The sequence below is a fragment of the Myotis yumanensis genome, unplaced genomic scaffold (assembly GCF_028538775.1).
Source record: "Myotis yumanensis isolate MYYU_CA2020_CCGP unplaced genomic scaffold, mMyoYum1.0.hap1 SCAF_11, whole genome shotgun sequence".
Lineage (NCBI taxonomy): Eukaryota > Metazoa > Chordata > Mammalia > Chiroptera > Vespertilionidae > Myotis > Myotis yumanensis.
In genome coordinates this window covers 38,239,496-38,258,785 of record NW_027223762.1, presented here as the reverse complement: position 1 = coordinate 38,258,785, position 19,290 = coordinate 38,239,496, and the positions used below count along the sequence as shown (strand labels likewise).

Below are 19,290 nucleotides of genomic sequence, written 5' to 3'. Positions count from 1 at the left end.
TAAATAAATAGATACATGCAATCATTTCTTAGGACTCTTTTCTAATTTTAATATCCTATTGTTCTCATTCAGAAAAATTGGATAGCCAAGTGAATAGAATATGCTCTCTTAAATTCAAATGCAGTACTAGAGTCACCCTGTCTTGAATGATACTTACTCAAAACACAGAGTTGCTTTTTAAATCTCTTTACTTAAATTCACAGGCAGAAGAAAGCAATACCATAGAAGTAAGAGAAATGGTAATTATTTCCCCGGAGAACAATAATTTTGCAATAAATTTAAAAAACAGCATGATTTAGCAAATTAAGCTTAGAGCCAAGGATATTAAATAGAGTTAACTTTGGAGAAATAAATTCTGATACCACAGGCTTCAGACATTACTTTCAATGTGTTCGTGTTGGGAAAAAAGCTGGTGAAGGGGCCCTCAGGCTTTGGTTTGGCATGTCAGGTTTTGTTCTTAAAGGCTGGAGGAGTGAAACCTTTTTCACACCAGGCAGGACATAATGAATATATGTCTAGAGGTGCACCTTATTTTGATGGCACTAGGCTGCTGAGGAAGCAATATTGATGGCAACATCCCCTTCAAAGGGAGTTCATGCTTCGCAGCCACGTTTCTGTGCTTTGGCAACCCCTATGGGAACAGCGTTTCTTTGATCTGATACTTAATACTGATATTGTTTATGTTTAAATGTTCAAGAATAACTCTTTAAAGCCACATGCCCTAAGGTTAATAATAAAGGCACATTTTCACCTTTTAGAAGAGTACACAGGAAATCTTGGGCCCCTTCTGTACCATATACTTAGCAACAGTGTCTGAGAGGGCTTGAATTGAGTGATAATTCATTGTGGAAACCTCCCCATTTAACCCTCTCCTCAACGTAGGTGCTCTTAACTTGTTCAGTTGCTACTTGGTCTTTCTCTTCTTGGCCTAGTCTCTACTGAAGAGAATCAAAGCATCAATCATATATACATGATATCAGTCACAGCTATATATATATATATATATATATATATATATATATATATATATATATATAAAATAAACACACACACACATGTCCTATCTATCCATCCATCCCTCTAGTAGATGCTGTCTTTTTCTCTACTTTAATCAGTAGAGAAATAGGACACATGGAAAGACAGAAGTTAGCCCTCTCTTGCTTAAGTGAAGCATTCCTCCTGAAGTGCTGATGCTGGCCTAATGTCAGACTACACTGCACTCTCTCATTAATATTAACCATTTCCTCTAAAGTGTCCTACTCTTTGACTCTATTTTAAAGAGTGTTTATTTTTATAGTGGTTGCTAGGTCTCCATCAAAGAATTTGAAGATCTCTGAAGCAGGAATCTGTAGGAAACGGGCTTACCAGTTCCTTGTTCTTTGGAGGTAGTGTGAAGTGGTTTTTGAAAGACCTGGAAAAACTGTGGTCAGATCCATCTACCTAAGTGGAAATATTTTCTACTTTAGAAATGAAGTGCTCTGGAGAACCAACCACACTGGCCCAGTCTCTACTGAAGAGATAGTAATTCTCTGTTGGAGTACAGGGCATTACTATCAAACCCTATCTAAATGACTATATGTGGTGTGTGTTGCTAAAGACAACATATGTCCTGTTTATAGTTCAAATATTTTTGTAGAAGAAAACGGAGATTATATGTGGGCACCCCAATCTAATCAAGTTGAGACTTTGTTTCTTCTCAATCTATTTACTGGCTGAGAGTCAGGCTAGGTGGCTGCTAGGTCGCGATGGGAAAGGCTCTTCCTATTTCGTTTTTGTTTTGTTTTCTGATGAAGTCCAAGGGTGACTATTTGGCTTAGTAATGAGAGGTGAACTAGTCATAAAAGTGTCTGGTTCCAATGCTTTCTTTGATTGCTGCTGATTAATCAAATCTCTGTAGTCCAACCTTGGCCTCCAAACCCAGGCTCACTCCAAACTTGCTTCCATTATACCACGTTTGGCAGATCTGTGATCTTGCCAAACCACCTGAAAAGAATTATTTTCATACACACACACACACACACACACACACACACACACACACACACAAATAACTGTCAGTTCTTTAAAGTTCAGACTGTAAAGGTTTTGAATAATTAAAACCTTTTCTACACCTCGGTAACATTCCCAAAGGTTAAATACCTTTCTGTTCTTGCCTCTCCAGGACAGTTATGGGAAAGCGAATGAGTTTCTCCTCTGAAAAGACATGGAGACCAAGTCGTTTTTGTGTGCCGGCAAATCCTTTTGGGTCTAAAGAACCAGCAAGATAATAAATTGTTTTGCTAAAAACAGGAAGTTTGGCAAAGACGCAAAAGTACAGCTAAACTTTGGCCAGGCAACCCAAAACATTGTGTTCTTCTTTGAAAGTATTTCCAGCAAGAAAAAAAGTGGAGTGCCTTGAATACATAGTTTAAGAAACAGCGAAGGCATCTGGCAACAGGAGCTGCCTGCCAAATTTGTGGTTGCGCTGTGCTTGCTGATGGACAGACGTGCCCGTTTGCAGGGACTTATGTCACGCAGAGCTGGAAATCCACGCGTAAATAAGACCTCGAGTGTTGTGAAGTCCAAAACCATTTGGGCAAGTAGTCTCCCTTTTCTCTCCCGGTACCCAAACCATAGAAAATAGTAAGTAAAAGAAAAGGAATTCCTCGGAGTTTAGATAGGGAAAAGCTGGCTTCAGATTTCTCAGGGAAACCTCTTTCTAGGCAGGAGCATTCAATCAGTGGAGACACATTCTGCAAGTTGTTAGTTTTTTTTTTTTTTCTCTCCCCTCCTTCCCCCCTCTCAGATTTTTCGTACTCACTCTTGCCAGCTTTATTAATATGATTGTGATTATGTGGCATCTGTTTTGGACAGAGCCAAGAGGAGTGTAATTTCCACTTTAGCCCATCAGTCTGGAAAAACTTCAAAATATGGGCCAGAAAAAATAAAGATATTAACCCAAGACGTCTGGAAAGAAGAGCCCTGTGCTTCTGTCGGTTGGAGCTGCGGGGACCCTGGGTCATTGTGATTGGAGGGGAATGTGCTGGAGGCATGGGCTCCTCGGCCTGCAGGGCCCCGTCCAGCTGGCAGGGGCAATGGGGTTTCCTTTGTCCTTACTCTGCACTGGGGGATTTGGCTCTCAGTTTTGAGTTTAGGATTCGAGGAGAGGAATTTCCAGTTTTAGTTTTTAACACTCAGTGGGACTGAGGCAAGAGTCCAACTCCCTTAGTTTCTTATTTGAGTAGTGGGAGCAGGAGGCAGAGCATCCCGTGAAGGTCAGCACCTCAGGCCAGGGACCTTGGGGACCCCTGTTCCAGGGACACAGGAGCAAGCAGAGAGGAAAACGGCCCTTTCTTTTTTTCCTGTGAGATGGGTTTGTTCTGGTCACTCTTCTCTCTCTCTTTGCTAACTGGTTTTCCCTTGGAGGCACCTCTTGATTTGAACTGCAAACTCTTCTCTCATGGGGGGAGCATTGAGGTGAACCGCAGCCCAGTGTACCCTGCAGTGCGGATATGGACTTCTGGCTCTGACGTCCTCCATGTGCTGAGGAGTCAGTCTGATGGTACCTACCTGAAAGTCACGTGGAGAAGAATAAACAGGAGAATGTAAGCCAGGCATGGGTGGCATTTTAGAGTCACACTGAGATGCATTAATCAACAAATGGTGGCTGCTATGGGCAAGAAGTGGCTTCTTGCAAAATTGTATGCTATAGCCCTTGGCTCCTCTATAACTAAATAGATAAGAAAATATACAAACATATGCACTATATGAATCTATGAATCTATATACTATTATCTATAAGCATGTATATATATCCTAACTAATGTATAGATATATACAGTATGTATATATATGAGTGTGTGTGTATACATATATACACATATATATATATAGTGTGTGTGTGTGTATGCATATGATATATATATTTTTAAATGTTTTTTATTTGATTTAAAAAAGAAAGAGAGGAAGGGAGAGGGGGAAAGAGAGAAGCATTGATAAGAAACACCGATCAGCTGCCCCTTGCACCTCCAACTTTGTCCTTACTCTGCACTGGGGGATTTGAGCCTACAATCTGGGCATGTACCCCTACTGGAAATCAAACCAGCAACCTCTCAGTGCATGCGATGAAGCACAACCAACTGAGCCACACTGGCCAGGGCATATATGTATATATTGAATAAGGAAAGAGGGAGGAAAACTCTGCTTCTCACCCCTCCACCCACTCACCCTGGGTTGCTTTTGATGTGCAGCAGGAGGAAGTGAGGCTAGAAGATGGAGAAGCTGCCTCTAGGGCCAACTGAGTGATCAGGGCACAGGAAGCCTGTCTGTGGGACAGGAGCAGCAGAGCAGAGGAGAGAGCCCTTCTCACCACTCCTGCATGGAAGTTGGCACCACACTTGCCGGCGTGGGTGGCTTTGGCAGCAGCACCCCTACCTGTACATGACTGTGAACACTGCAAAGCTCCCTCGGGTGGCTTTGCGAGTGGAGTTCCCACGAAGAACGCACAGTAGGAAGTGTACAGAGAAGATCACCCAGAGGCCCGAGGTGATGCTCCTGGTGGGTTGGGTGCCCAGCACTTGTGAGGGGCCTCTGGCGAGATGGGGATCCCAGAAGCAAAATGTGTTAGGGCGGCTGCAGGGACTGGACTTCCTGTTTGAGCATCCAGGAGCTTTTGCCGGCGAGAGGCAGATTCAAGTGCTCATATGACTTTACTTGTGCCCACAGCCTGGCCAACCTGGGGGGTGTGGCTTTCATATATGCAGTGCCTCACTCAATGACGTGAAGAACAGGGAGCAGAAAGTAAGAAAAGAGGAGAAATTGATTAAAGGGAAAAAAATAAAGCCATGAAAATCTCAAGCTTTAAGAAACTGGAGCCTGGAGTACAGGAGGGTTACTTGGTGTTAGAGAATGTGCAGGTGGAAGGGACAACAGTGTCTTCCATTTCAACCACGTCACTTTACAGAGGAAGCACGTGTGGCCAGGGGGGTTGTCACTTCTCCGGGTCCCACAGCACAGGTCTCCTGGCATTTCACTTATAGAGGCCCTCCGCTGCCCCCCTCTGCCTCTCCTGTCAATGCCTTTGAGCCCATGAGTGCTATTAATGAGGGGACAATGCTTCCCCGTATTCTCTGTCTTAGCCCATTTGGGCTGCTGTAACAGAAAACCCTAGACTGGTTGGCTTGAATAATATACGTTCATTTCTCACAGTTCTGGAGGCCGGAGGTTCAAGATCAAGATGCCAGCATGGGAGTGGACTCTGTTCCAGGCTGGAGACTGCTCACTTCCCATTGCATCCCACTTGGCAGAATGAGAGAGAGGACTTAGGCTCTTGACTCTGGACTCTTCTTGTAAGGCCACTAATCCCATTCAAGAGGTCTCCACCCTTATGACCTCATTTAATCCTAACCATCTGCCAAAGGCCCCACCTCCTAATACCATCACTTTGGGGGTTAGGGTTTCAACATAGGAATTGGGATGGGAGCACACAAACATTCAGTCCATAGCATTCCCCATAGAAAGCACTTGGGAAAGGGCCTCCAAGTTAGGTCCTCCTGCCTGGCCTTAGAATTCCCTGGGAGCTTTCTATAGTCCTAATGCCCAAGCTGCAGAGAGATGAGATCAGGGTCTCTGAGGATGAGAGCCCAGCATCAGTTCTATGTAAAGCTCTCAGGAGATGGCAGGCAGGGGGAGGACGCCTGGGAGAGGAGTGGCATGTCACCGTGTCAGTGTAGGGCCTGGGGCCTGGTTTTCACACAGCATCAGTATTTGTGCCACTTGCACCATGGGGTTTGTCACATGGTGATCACAGTATGTGAAGTCAGGGAGCAGATTTCTAAAGTCCCTCTCAGTTCTAAAACTGGAGAGTCTAAGTAGAAAGAACCAGCCCTGACCGGTTTGGCTCAGTGGATAGAGCGTCGGCCTGTGGACTCAAGGGTTCCAGGTTCAATTCCGGTCAAGGGCATGTACCTGGGTTGCGGGCACATCCCCAGTAGGGAGTGTGCAGGAGGCAGCTGATTGATGTTTCTCTCTCATCGACGTTTCTAACTCTCTATCCCTCTCCCTTCCTCTCTGTAAAAAATCAATAAAATATATTTTTAAAAAAAGAAAAAAAGAAACAGACATTGTATTAACTTCAATTAAGCACACCGTTTCTCTATCCTACTTCCTACCTCAGAGATTCCCACAACCTCTTCATCACCCCTCAAAGAAAAAGAAATGAAAATGCGTTGCTTGCCTAGAAATCACCGAACAGCCGAACAGCTACTTGGTGTTTTTGATCGTGACTGGGACAGGGGGACTTAATCACCCTGGGCAGTGAGTGCACTCCTTGCTCTCCGACCCCTGAAGAGCCCCGGCACACTCCCCACCACCTCACAAGACCTAGTTTTGGAAACACCAGCGTAATGCTTATGAAGTCACGCCCCATGAGGTTTGGTCTTGGAGAAGTGTTACGGCTGAAAGAACACAGTCCATGCAATCAGAAGTAATTTCAAAATAAATCAAGTCCTCCACTTGCACTTCTCAAATGCCCTGTGTGAACGGGAAACAGGGGCCCCCACACTTCTCACATTCTCCCTTTTTCTTCCCCCAGCCATTGCTCCTGAAGGCTGCACTGCTTTCTAAAGCGTTCACCCACGTCTCCTCCAGCCTTTGCCTCACGCATCCTTTTCTCCTGCTCATTTTTACCCAAATCTCTATCAGGAAGCTCAAGTGTGTCCCCTCAGAAGGCAGGACTGACCTCAGAGGAATGAAGGAGGTGGACAGTCCAGAGTCAGAGGGCTCTGGATCACCTTGAGGAGGCAGAGGAAGAAAAAGGCAGGGAATACTCAGGTGCTGCCGATTATGGCAGAGAGAGAGAGAGAGAGAGAGAGAGAGAGGGAAAGATGGGCCTTGGCTGCTTGGAAGCAGAGAGCTGGCTTGGGTGACCTCTTGAAGTACTTCCCTACTGGGGACTTGTCATCCCCTCACTTTTCACACATGGAAATATATTTGGCAGCATCTCATGCTGGGCTCCCTGAGTATCACTGTCTTCAAGTAGAGCTGGCTGTAAACCCCAAGTTCCATGGGGCTCACTGACTACAGTTCTTTGGTGAAGATGTTAGAAACAGGCTGAGTGAGCTTGGTTTAATGTTTCCTCGGAGTTTTCCTGAACACAGGGAAAAGAGCTCTCTTTTTTCCCTTGGTTTATTTATTGCCCAAATCTTTTTTTTCTTTTACTGTACCACTTGGGGTCAAGGTTGAGGGGCTTCAGAGAAAGCTCGACGGCCATGATGTCATCTCATGAATAGAAAGTTTCATGCGCTTCCTCTGTGAATGTTGAGGATACCTATAGCATGACAAGGAGCCAGGCTCTGAAGATGGTTGGGAGCCCTTTTTGGAGTGACACAGAATGAAAGGAGCCATGTGTAGTCATCAAACACTAATTATTCTGATATGGAAAAGGGGGGGGGGGACAGCCACTGCTGCCTATGTCATACGCCATGTGTGTTTGTATCAGCTGCACGTTGCCCAGGATTGGTTTTCTCCCTGCCCCACTGACAGCAGCCTCATGTCAGGGTGGGAGGCTCAGAGCCTGGAAAGCCACTCAAGGAGGCCCCAAGCCAAGTAGCCACAGGGACTTAGAGGAGCAGGAAAATTTTATCCTTCAAAAACCTGTTCTCTACTTGGCAAGTCTTTTGGTGAAATGGGGGAAAAGATGGGTTTTGGAGCCAGAACTACCTAGGCTTACATGATGCATTAACGTTGTGAGATCAAGCATATATATATATATATATATATATATATAGCATGAATATTAATAATTTTCCCTACTTTTCCAGTCGTTAGAGGAATAAATGAGATAACATTTGTAGTGTCTGGCATGGTGCCTGGCTCATAGTAGATGCACATTAAATGCCACGTTTCTCTCCCTCCTCAGTTACACACATGCACACACTTGGAAAAAATACTTCAAGGGAGCTTTTTCAAGGGATTGATTACCTTTTTTCTGCAGCAGCAGTTCCTAGCAGGCAGAAATAATGAGCATATAGAATTGAGTTCTTTCCAAAATATAGGTAAATACGTGTTCTCGAAGTAAATAAATTGATGTTGGGTCTTTATTGTGGGGAGTTAAAAAGGTGGAAAGTTCACGCCTGAGTATACAGTGAAGCTGGGAAGACAAAGAATACATACTGTCAACATTCAGAGATGGGAAATGAAGACATTTAAGTCCTGTTCCTGTCTAGTTGGTTATTAAGGCTCCCAAACATGCCACCATCTACCCTAAGGCAGCTAGTTCCCATGCTCCTCTTGTGTGGGGCCATATGTAGCCTCTCTTTCCCCAGGCAACTTAGCTGCTTCTGGGAACACCACCATTAGAGCTCTTCCCCCAAACCCCCCATGCCACTGCTGCTGCAGGCTCCACTCTGGCTCCCCAGCTGCTCTCGGTTTTGCTACAGACAATCCCTGTGGAGGCTAAGGCTGAGGATTCCACCTTGCCTGGGCTCCAGCTGCTCCGAGGGCTGTCATCTCTTCCCTGCCCTATGTGGAAGATTCTCATGTAGCACCTGTTTCACCCATCCTTAGATAGCAATGCTAGTGATGTCCGGCTTAGACTTTGGAGTCAGAATGCAGGGGTGAAAATCCAACTTCTACCACCTCCTTACTATGACTTTGTGCAAAATAATAATTAAGCCTCAACATCCACATCTGGAAAATTGGGGCTAACAAATTTGTACTCTCATTCTGGACTAAATGAGATGACATGCATTTAATGTAGCACATAGTAGGAAGTGTTTTCTATTCGTATCTAATGATTGCAGTTTGGGGGTGTTAGGTGTGTGCCTAGTTTACCTTTTTTCTGTCATATTTTCCCCAGAGGCTGGACCAGTGGTCATTTCTTACCTGGTCTTCCTCCCCAACTCTCTCTTTGTATCTCACAATGGGATATACAATCTTCAACTTAGCCCTGCGTTTTTCTCCTATAATCACTTCTTTTCTTACCAAGGCTTTGCCATAGTTTTCCAATCCCTGTGATATATCGAGACTCTGAATCCTAGCATCTAGGAAAGTTCTCAAAGTACTCAGCATCATTTCTTCAAGACAAACTGTGACCTTCCACACAGCTAAGGGACCAGTGAAGTCTGCTGGACACTGAAGTCCAAGAATGGATGTGAAGATCGGGTACCCTTGAGATCCTTATTAAAACCTGCAATAGGTGCCATTTTGTCACAAGAATAATGAAAACGATAAATGCTCTTGGAGTTCAGAGAAAAAGCTTTAGACTCAGTGTAGGGTGGACACCAATATGACAATCTTGGCTTGGATTTTGTCAGCTATGGCCTCAGAGGGGAACATTCCAACTATAAATCAGACATATCTGAACTAGTAAGGTTCATCCTGACTAGTGGAATCTTCAAACATGGGCCGCATGGCCATTTTTCCCACTAAACATCAGATGGGAATGGACAGGGTGTGGGGGATGGGATGAGTTCAGTAATTCCACAAGGAGCTAGAAAAGACAGAGGGCAAAGAGTGCCATGGACAAACAATGAGAACAAATGACGACGAAATGGAAGGCAGAGGAGTAAAAGGACAGAGAGGAAGAGGAAAGAAATGTAAGAAACTAAGAAAGTTTCTTGCTCAGGTCTCTTAGCTTAAGCAGCTTCCATCAAATGCAAAACACAATGAACATCTTAAAAAGATGTTGTCTCAAGTGTGTGGTACTTAGAAGTATATTTTAACACTAAAGAAGAGCACATAGATGACACATTGTAGGGCCTAGAAATGACACAATAGGTGTCCAATTTAGAGCCTCACTGTCTGGACACTCTAACTTTAATTTGATGAAAATGAGAGTTTGCTTGATTCTCCACTAGGATCTCATCCTGGACCCACAATGGCACTTTTTGGCATGACTTCCATAGATTTCTTTCTGCCATATTATAAGAAGACTGACTTGCTTAAGAAAGGTGAATTAAAAATATATCATTGATCTTGGGAAATCTCTTCAAGTCTATGACATTTCTTGGCTTAGAAAGGTTAATTTTTGTTCCAATGTTACTATAGGGTTGATTTATTTTCTTTTAAATAGAAATATCATTCATTCTTGTACCCTGTGAGCTATGCTTGTTTTAAATTTAGTTCTCTAAGGTTTTCAAACTCATTGGACCCCTAAGAAAGAGCATCAACCTCCCTACTATAATTCCTTTGATGGCCTCAGATTCATCAGGTGCCCCAGCAGTCCTATTAATGAGCAACATGGCATTGCCCCAAGGTGTGACTGGGCACTTTGCTTGGGGCCCTATAGAAAAGTACCTTCTATACCAGTAGTCCTCAACCTGTGGGTTGCTACCCCTTTGGCGGTCGAACGACCCTTTCACAGGGGTTGCCTAAGACCAACATGCATATCAGATATTTACATTATGATTCATAACAGTAGCAACATTACAGTTATGAAGTAGCAACGAAAATAATTTTATGGTTGGGTCACAACATGAGGAACTGTATTTAAAGGGCCAGAAGGTTGAGAACCACTGTTTTATACTTTTCCAGACAAGAGAGACAGTAAGAGGCTACACTGAGGATGACTTTAAACCTAATGTATAAATATTGAATACAAACAAGTGACAGAAGATTTACCAATCAATCAAGAACAATGATAGTAATCAATGGATTTAATATCCAGATTTTGACTTCCTTGGAAGTTTCTGGGCCTTCACCTACACAGTCCTCCACAGTTCCTCTGTATGTCCCCTCATCTTCTCTGCCCACAACCAGTGCATCTTGAAAGTAGGGGACTCCTCCAAGACTTTGTACTGTATCAGTTGCATGAGAAACAAAAGCTCCAGCCCCTACTATGATAAGTTCATTGTGCTCTTGATTTACTTAACTCATATCCAAATTCCTCCTGCCAGGAAGAGGTAAACCAACACTATCCATCCATCTGATTTTGGATTTGTCATCAAACCTCCTATTGACTCAAGTGTTTTTTTTTTTTCCTGTGAATTGGGGTGATTGGGAGGATTTGCTGATGCCATGTGTGAAAGGGTTTTATAAGCTGTAAAATGTTATATCAGGGTCAAACCTGCCTGTAAGTTGTGTGGGGTCTGAGACAAGAGTATTGCTAGAGGCCCACATACTACATGTTAAATTTTTAAGTGTTATAAAAACTGGTAAGTAAAAATTTAAATCTTTCTGCCTTCACAAAGACCCAAAGGGTCTTGTTTAAATGCAGACTTTTTTGACTCCTTTGCTAGGATGTGACACCTCTCTGCTTTCTTTTCTCTCCACCTCTGTCCTTCAACACAGGACCTTATGTTGGCATGTCAGTTCACTAGTTCCAACTCTCTCAACCTCCTCTCCAAGCAGTTGCTTCTAAGCTAACTCTGTTCACCTACAGGTGTGCCAGGACCCAGAAGAGGAAACCAAGAGTCATTCTGTTTATGATGCACATAATGAACCATGGAACTTTATATTTTCTTTTCCCGTCCCCTCTCCCCTCTTCTCTTGTCCGGTCCCCACCTCTCCTCTCCCTTCTCTTTTCTTTGACAGGGAGCTAAATTTGTAATTGTCAAAATGCAAGGACCATTAAGAAGTCAATTTATTGAGATCATTATACTTGTATCATTTTCCTAGCATAGATAACCATACACCAAAAATATTTAATGGCTGAAGAATTAATTTTGTCTTTGTGATTTTATTTTTTTTTATAATTCTGGAATTTCAAAAACAAGTTTATATCCTCTGACCCTTTCTTTATTTTCCCACTTTTTATAAATAAGTTGCAGCTGAGTAATACAAGTGAGACTTGTTATAGTCTCAATGCAAAATACTATCCACTGATGTGTGGGTAACAGTACTATTACTATTAGTTATTATATTTAGTTAATTGAGTGCCTTGAGAATACATACAAGGTTTTGGGGGTGCAATTTTAAATTTACCTGGAGACTGCTTATTCCCTATTAAATACTTAAGAGGTTTCCTCTCCATAGTATGATGCTTTAATATCCAAAAGCTACAGGAAGACATTAATGTAGGAAATTATTGATCTGATGCAATTGAACCTTTGACTACTACTGAGGTAGTAGTCAAATATCACCACAGTTTGCAAGAGTTGGAAGATTGTTTTTTAACTGGAGGTCACAACTTAGAAAATGAAAGATCATTTTGAATTGCTGCTTTTAGACATTTGCCTTAGTAACACCAGTCCCTTGCCTACTTATATGGTATTTGGACACTTACAATAAAAATAAAACCTAACTTGGAATGGCACAGTCCATGATGTGACTCACAAAGTCTCCTATGCAAGGCCTGCAGCAAATTCATCACCGTGATTTTGAATGGGTGAGCATAAAGCGTTGTTGGGTCTAAGGATGAGCATCAGGGAGACATGCTCACTGGGGAAGGAGTGGAGGAAGTCCTGTGTGACAGCCACGGGAAATCCAGCTGATGGCTTTTAAAGGAAAGACTGTGGCACTTCTCACTGAACATTGTAGTGTAGCTGATGGGGGTCAAAAAAGGCTGTGATGAATCCAGGGTTACTCATCTGGGCTTCTCCGCAACTAAGAATCACACTAATAGGGCTTAAACCAGTGGTTCTCAACCTTCTGGCTCTTTAAATACAGTTCCTCATGTTGTGACCCAACCGTAAAATTATTTTCGTTGCTACTTCATAACTGTAATGTTGCTACTGTTATGAATCGTAATGTAAATATCTGATATGCAGGATGGTCTTAGGCGACCCCTGTGAAAGGGTCGTTCGACCGCCAAAGGGGTCGCGACCCACAGGTTGAGAACTGCTGGCTTAAACCATTAAGTTTAAGGCTTTGATATTTGTGAATTCTATTCATATTTTCTGGTCATAAGTTTGGGATCCAAGATGGTCATTTTTATGACACTACTTTGTTGCTGCTCTTTTGTCACCAGGGACTACCCATGACGCCAATAATAATAGCTAACATTTATAGAGTAATTATTATTTTTGGCCCTATGTTAAATCCTCCACAGGCATTTCCTCATTTAATCCTTATAATAACCCTATGAAATACTATTATTATATCTATGACACACAAAAAAGAAAATCAAGGCACAAAGAGGTTAAATAGTGTTCCTGAGACCACAGAGCTGAGAGATGGTGAGACCAGGTTTCAAATGTACACAGTGAGGTCAAACAGAAATCCAAAATTGTGATCCCTCTTAACATCTAATTTACAGAATTCTTAGTGAGGGCTCTGGACTTTCACAGGGTTGGGAATGTAGATCTGAGCTGATCCTCTGTGCACCCTGTGGGACCTAGCTAACATCTGTTCACACTTGTCAATAAGGAGAAAGAAAAGGGTGAAAATTTGACTTCTTGGAGGCACTATGACAGTGTTCTCGGGGCTCTGATTTTGAGCTCCAAAGGAACAAAAGGATCCTCCAAATCATTTGCAACCCAAAGGCTAGAAAAGGAAATGGTTGTCCCATCTGTATAAAAATTCAAGACTCTGGTCCAGGTCTGGTAGGAGGTGGTGGCTGATGCTCAGAGCAGCAGAGATGTTTGTCCTTTACCAGAGTCCATGGCTGTTGCTTGCATCAGGGCCTGGAGCAGCTCCAGAGGCAGGCTGGTCTCTGGCACTGATCCGCCAGCTCGCTACCCCCTCCTCCCCCACAACCTGGGGCTTTGGGATAGAATGTCCAAGGAACTGCTGTCATACTGGCTTGAAGTTTCCAGTTCTACAAATCTGATCTCTCCCCAAGGCTTACCTTGATGTTGAGTCCAAGTCTAGTGCATGGGGCTGACGATGATGTAAGAGACAAATGCTTGAAAACTGAACTTGGATCCTTTGAGGCTATGGCAGAGCTGAGGGCAAGGATTTGCTGCAGAAGTCTGAGGGGTTGAGAGATGGTGAGGGGAAAGACAAACGAAGTATGTGCCAGATTCTCTAGCACATGTTCCTGCAAACTCTAATGAGCAGAATAGGCATCTTTTCAAATCAGAGCCCGATGCAAAATGTGGTTTCCCTAAATGAAATGTGGGATAAAAACCTTAGTGTTTGGGTGAACCTTAGAGGGACAGTGGTAACAAGAGAGGCTTGCAAACTTCTATTACACATGAAATATTGCAACACTGCGTTTCAAAGAATTAAAATTTACTTTATTTAAATGATTTCAACAAAAGTCACGGTATTATACTTAAAATAGTGAACTAGTTTTTACACTATCCTTTTAAGATGCATAATTATTATGCCGAGAATTACTAAAGATGACCTTATTGTGTACTTTATCGGGTATATTGAATTTTTGCCTTGACTCTGTGCTAGTATCTAGAATTTCTAATATCAATCAGTTGGTGGAAGTCTGGATAAGTAACTCTTTGAACCATCTCTAGTTTCATCGCAACCTTTTCTGACTCCCATACGGCGAGACTTTAATACCACAAGCTCTTTGTTTAAAGCTATCTGGATTTTGACTTTCACAGACTGGTAAGATTAAATGTCAACAATAATAATAACAACAGCAGCAGCAGGTATAACACATATAGGTATAACACATATAATAAGAAGAGACTAGCATAAGGTTTGAAACTTAAAAACTTTAAATTTGCCCAGCCAGTGTGGCTCAGTGAGTGAGTGTTGACCTATGAACCAGGAGATCAGGGTTTGATAAAAAAAAAAACAAAAAACCAACAAACCCACAAACAAACAAATTAAAAAAATCCTTTATATTTATTTTCTAATTGCTTAAGTAGTAGCTAACCATGTTCTCCTTATAAAAAGGTCAGATAATATAGATAAAATAAAAGTCTCTGGTGACAGCCATCTAATCTCAGTCTTCCAAAAAGGAAACTGCTGTTTTCAGTTTGCTATCCCTCCTTCCAGAACTTTCTCTGTGTATTTATATACATACATAGGTCCATATAGAAGTACATACCTTGGATGGTTTGTTTATAAAGATAGCATCATACTCTACTTTAGGTTCTTTATTTTTTTAACCTTAGTGATTTTTCTATCACTGTGGCTCTACTTCATTTTTTTTTTTTTTTGACTGTTGTACTTAACTCCACAGTGGTTTCTCCAACCTTCCCTATTTCCTTATCTATGCTTATTTTTCCATGTGTGGATATGCTAGAGAAATATTCTCAGACAGGCACAAAGATGGGTATGCAGACTACCATTTTTTCCAAGTAAGGGTTTTTATAAAGCACAAATTTCCATGAACTCTCCCATTGTTTCCTAAAATGTAAAAGGACACCCATACTTTCAAAAGAACATAATTCAGAAAACAAAACAAAACAAAAAAACAACAACCATGGTCTTCTCCAAGAAAGAAAAGATGGAAATTTTATCATGATGACTAGTGAAAATGTCACCAGCGATGAGCCCTGCACCAGAATCTGACTTGGAGAACCACTGTGGAGTCTCACCTCAAACACAAAAGAGCTCCTCTCCCATCAAGGAACTCTTCCGAAGAAAACAATGAAAGACAAGGGCTTCGATGCATGGTGACTGGTTTCCCTGGTCTGCTGAGCTGCTGGCTGCCCCTATCTGATCCTTAGGAGGCAGTCAAGGGGAGGAGTTAGCTGGGGGCTAGTCTATAACTGGCCTGAGAGGCTCATACACACTTATCAGCTCCTGCCCCTTCTTGCGCTCAAGGACTGTTGGTCTTCAGTGTGGGCCTGCTTCCTAAATTGTGGTTGGTGTTTCTGGGAGATAAATTAATGTGTTGGCAAACAGATACACCTTCTTCATTATATATAATACAGGTGGGGCCAAAGTAGGTTTACAGCTGTGAGTATGCAAAACACAGAATTCATTCTTGTGTTATTACTTATTAATTATTATATTATTTTCCATACAAACAACTGCAAACTTACTTTTGCCCCACTTTGTATGTATTCAATATTATATATGACATATATAATATTCGGTATATAATAACTTCTTCAATATATAATGAGATGTCCCCCCTTATTTATGGGGGATATGTTCCTAGACCCCCAGTGAATGCCTGAAACCTCAGATAGTACTGACCTCCATATATACTGTTTTTTCTTATACTGTATACTACCTATGATAAAGTTTAATGTATCAATAGGCACAATAAGAGATGAACAATAATAATAGTAAAATAGAACAATTAAAACTATCATGTAATAAAAATTATGTCAATGTGGTCTCTCTCTAAATACCTTATTATATATATATATATAATATATATATATAATATGCCTAATATATATATATATATATGCCTAAGTGACCATTACAACCAAATAACTGGAATGACCAGTCGACCAGTCACTATGATGTGCATTGACCACCAGGGGGCAGACGCTTAATGCAGGAGCTGCCCCCTGGTAGTCAGTGTGCTCCCACCGCCAACCTCCTGCGGCCCCTCCCCCCCATGGCCAGCCTCCTGTGGCCCCTCCCCCTGGCCAAACTCCTGCCGCCCTGGCCCTGATCAGCCTTGATCGCAGGCCAGGCCAAGGGACCCCACCCATGCACGGATTCGTGCACCGGGCCTCTAGTACTGTATATAATAAGGAAGCAATCTATGGCTTCTACGGCTTCTCTTTGGCATATCCAAAAGCCAGCATCACTACTCTTATGCTTTGGGTCCATTATTAAGTAACATAGGGTTATTTGAACCCAACCACTGTGGTACTGAGACATTTGATCTGATAACCCAGAGAGCCAGTAAGTGACTAAGGGATGAGACACGGATACAGCGTGGGCACACTGGACAAAGCGATGATTCACGTCCCAAGCTGGACGGGGCGGGATGGTGCCAGATTTCATCTTGCTACTCAGGATGGTGCACCATTTAAAAGGTGAGAATTGTTAATTTCTGGAATTAACTTAAGAATTGGTAACTTCTGGAATTTTTCATTTAATATTTTTGCACCACTGTGGGTAACTGAAACTATAGAAAGCAAAACCACAAATAAGGGGGAACTATTAGTTTAATATTCATTACAAAAAAAAAACAACACTCCAAAAGATACTTAATATCTAATGCAAGAGACATGGATTGATTGAAAGAAAAATATTTAAAATTGAATTTGCATGTATTCCCAAGGTTAAAGTAAGTATTCTCTGTATGATCCTGAGCAGGTTTCTCAGCCCTTTTGAATCCCTGTCTCCTCCTCACTCATTGCAATGTCAGGAAGATGACAGGCTGTAGATCTTAGAAGGTGCCTGGCACGTGCAGGGTGTGAATCAGTGTAGGTTTGACTCCTCTCTGTCCTTTCTTCTCTTCCTCCCCCCGAAGTCCTTCCCCAATTTCTAATCCAGAGTCTCATTCTGATGGTTGGGCAATTTGGTTAATCAGAGTTTGACTAAGGTATTAATTGTCAACAATTGTATTTGTATTCAAATTGTGCAAGTTCTCAAAACTAGGGAGTCAAAACTAGTGAGTCTTCTACACACAAATGAATGAGTCTCTCAGCAATAGGATTTCAGGCCCAGAAGTGAATCTCTTGAGCAGGGAGAGATGCCTAGAGACAGGAAAAGACCACCGTGCAGATTCTTTGTTGTGCCGTATTCCAATGCACAGTTGTCACGTCCTCTGGGCCAAGATATTTACTTTCTGATAGCGAGGCCAAGACAAAATCTAATAAGATCTGAAAAGAAATGTTGTTTGTTGGGGGAAAAATAAAACCTGCTATAGCTGCTCACGTAGGAATAATCTGGGGAAAGTGCAAGCTCCTGGCTCAGTGTTGAAACTGGGTTTTATTTTCCAGTGGACGGTACTGTACAAAGAAGCCGCTTACAGGAATCTCCCACGGGCCTCCCCGAGGTCCTTTGCGAAAATGTAAGTTATACTTATTCTCACCCAGAGTGAGAGCGTCATGTATTGTCTGGAAACAATTAGAGGTATTTTTCCATCTTGATCTGACAACCTCAGACACACAGGCAATTGTGGGGGAGGTGGGGAGGAGGAGGCTCAGAGTTGAAATTCTACTGTTAACTGTTTATCAGTTAAAGAATTAAAGCGAATTAAGCTGAATACACTTGGAGCCTCCAAGGGTGGGCACTGGTGGAACAGGGAGGCTCTGAGAGGTTTAAAAGTCGCCAGGAAGAAAAATCTTGGAGTTCTGGAAAATACGTTGTTGCTACTAATGCTTTTCCAAGACCCGGCAGGAATATAGTGCGACAATGAAAGACTGTTCGGGGGAACACCTGAGCTGACATCAGAGGCTGCCTGGGACCCGGGTGATGGCAGCGAGCCGGGTATCACCCTGGTTCAAGGTGCGGCACCGGAGCCGCGCCAGTCTCCTGGAAACTGCATTTGGATTATTTAAAAAAAGAAATGAAGCTGGCTTACTGGTTGGTTTGTTTTGAAAGAAGGCTGGCGTGGAGACAGAGGTCAGAGAAAGGTCAGGGGAGCCTGAGAGGTGCTGAGGGAAAATGGCCAATGTGGACAAGAGATATGCAAAACCTGAGACAACCTGGTTTTGCAAGTTTCCTGAAAAACCTTTTAAACTTTGTTTCAAAACTGAAGGGAGAGGCAAATGTTCCCCACCTTTTCCCTGTTTGTCAGCGAAGTCCAAATAGCCAAGGGCCGTAAAGGACAATTGTGTCAACAGCACAGGGCTTTGCATCTGCCAAATGGTAATCAGCAGAGGCCTCTCCATTTGCATTTGTGTCTGAACCTCACACTCTGCAGCCTGTTTTCACAGCTATGCTCTAGTGGATCCTTATGGTAAACTTGGGGGGGGGGGTGCAGGAAGGCGACTACTCCCCTGTTTCAAAGACGGAGTGGGGAAATGGGGGCTCCTAGAGGATCTTGTAAGGTGTCACAGAGCTAGTGCGGGGTGGAGGGAGGGTTCACACCCGGTCCTCCCACTCCACTCAGTCCCTGTCCCCACACTAAGTGGCTGCTGGGCCACCCTCCAGCAAAGAGCTTGGGCTACTCTGTGATCACATGGTGGGGAGGTGAGACTGCCACCAACAACCACTGCCCATTAGGATATAGCTGTCCATTTCTCCTCCCGCCTTCATTTACTCTTCTCCCCCTGCTTTGTGTCTGCAGCCTCCATATGGAAATGAGCAAGAGGGACCTGCCTTTAGCCCCGAGCAGAAGCAGAATACAAAAGCTATGGTGTGAGATGCCTGGGGTCCTGAGGCTCACAAATAAAATTCTACAGAGAACCTCTGCCTGCAGAGCCAGCAGTAGACTTGGAGAAGGAGACATCTGATTTTTCTCCACTGGGCATAACAGAAGATCAGAAGAGTTCTTGAGAATATAGCCTTTTAAAAATACCAGTCTCCCCCCCACCCCCCGCCCCGTTTTCTTATTCAGCAAGAAAAAAGTAGCAAGCATTAAAGACTAGAAATATGAATAAC

General features: G+C 42.9%; 1 pseudogene; it reads left to right on the top strand.

Moving 5' to 3' along the window:
• The window catches only part of LOC139019645 (cytochrome c-like), a 44,679-nt pseudogene extending 25,628 nt beyond the window's left edge, over positions 1–19,051 (top strand).
• The last annotated feature ends 239 nt before the right edge of the window (positions 19,052–19,290 follow it).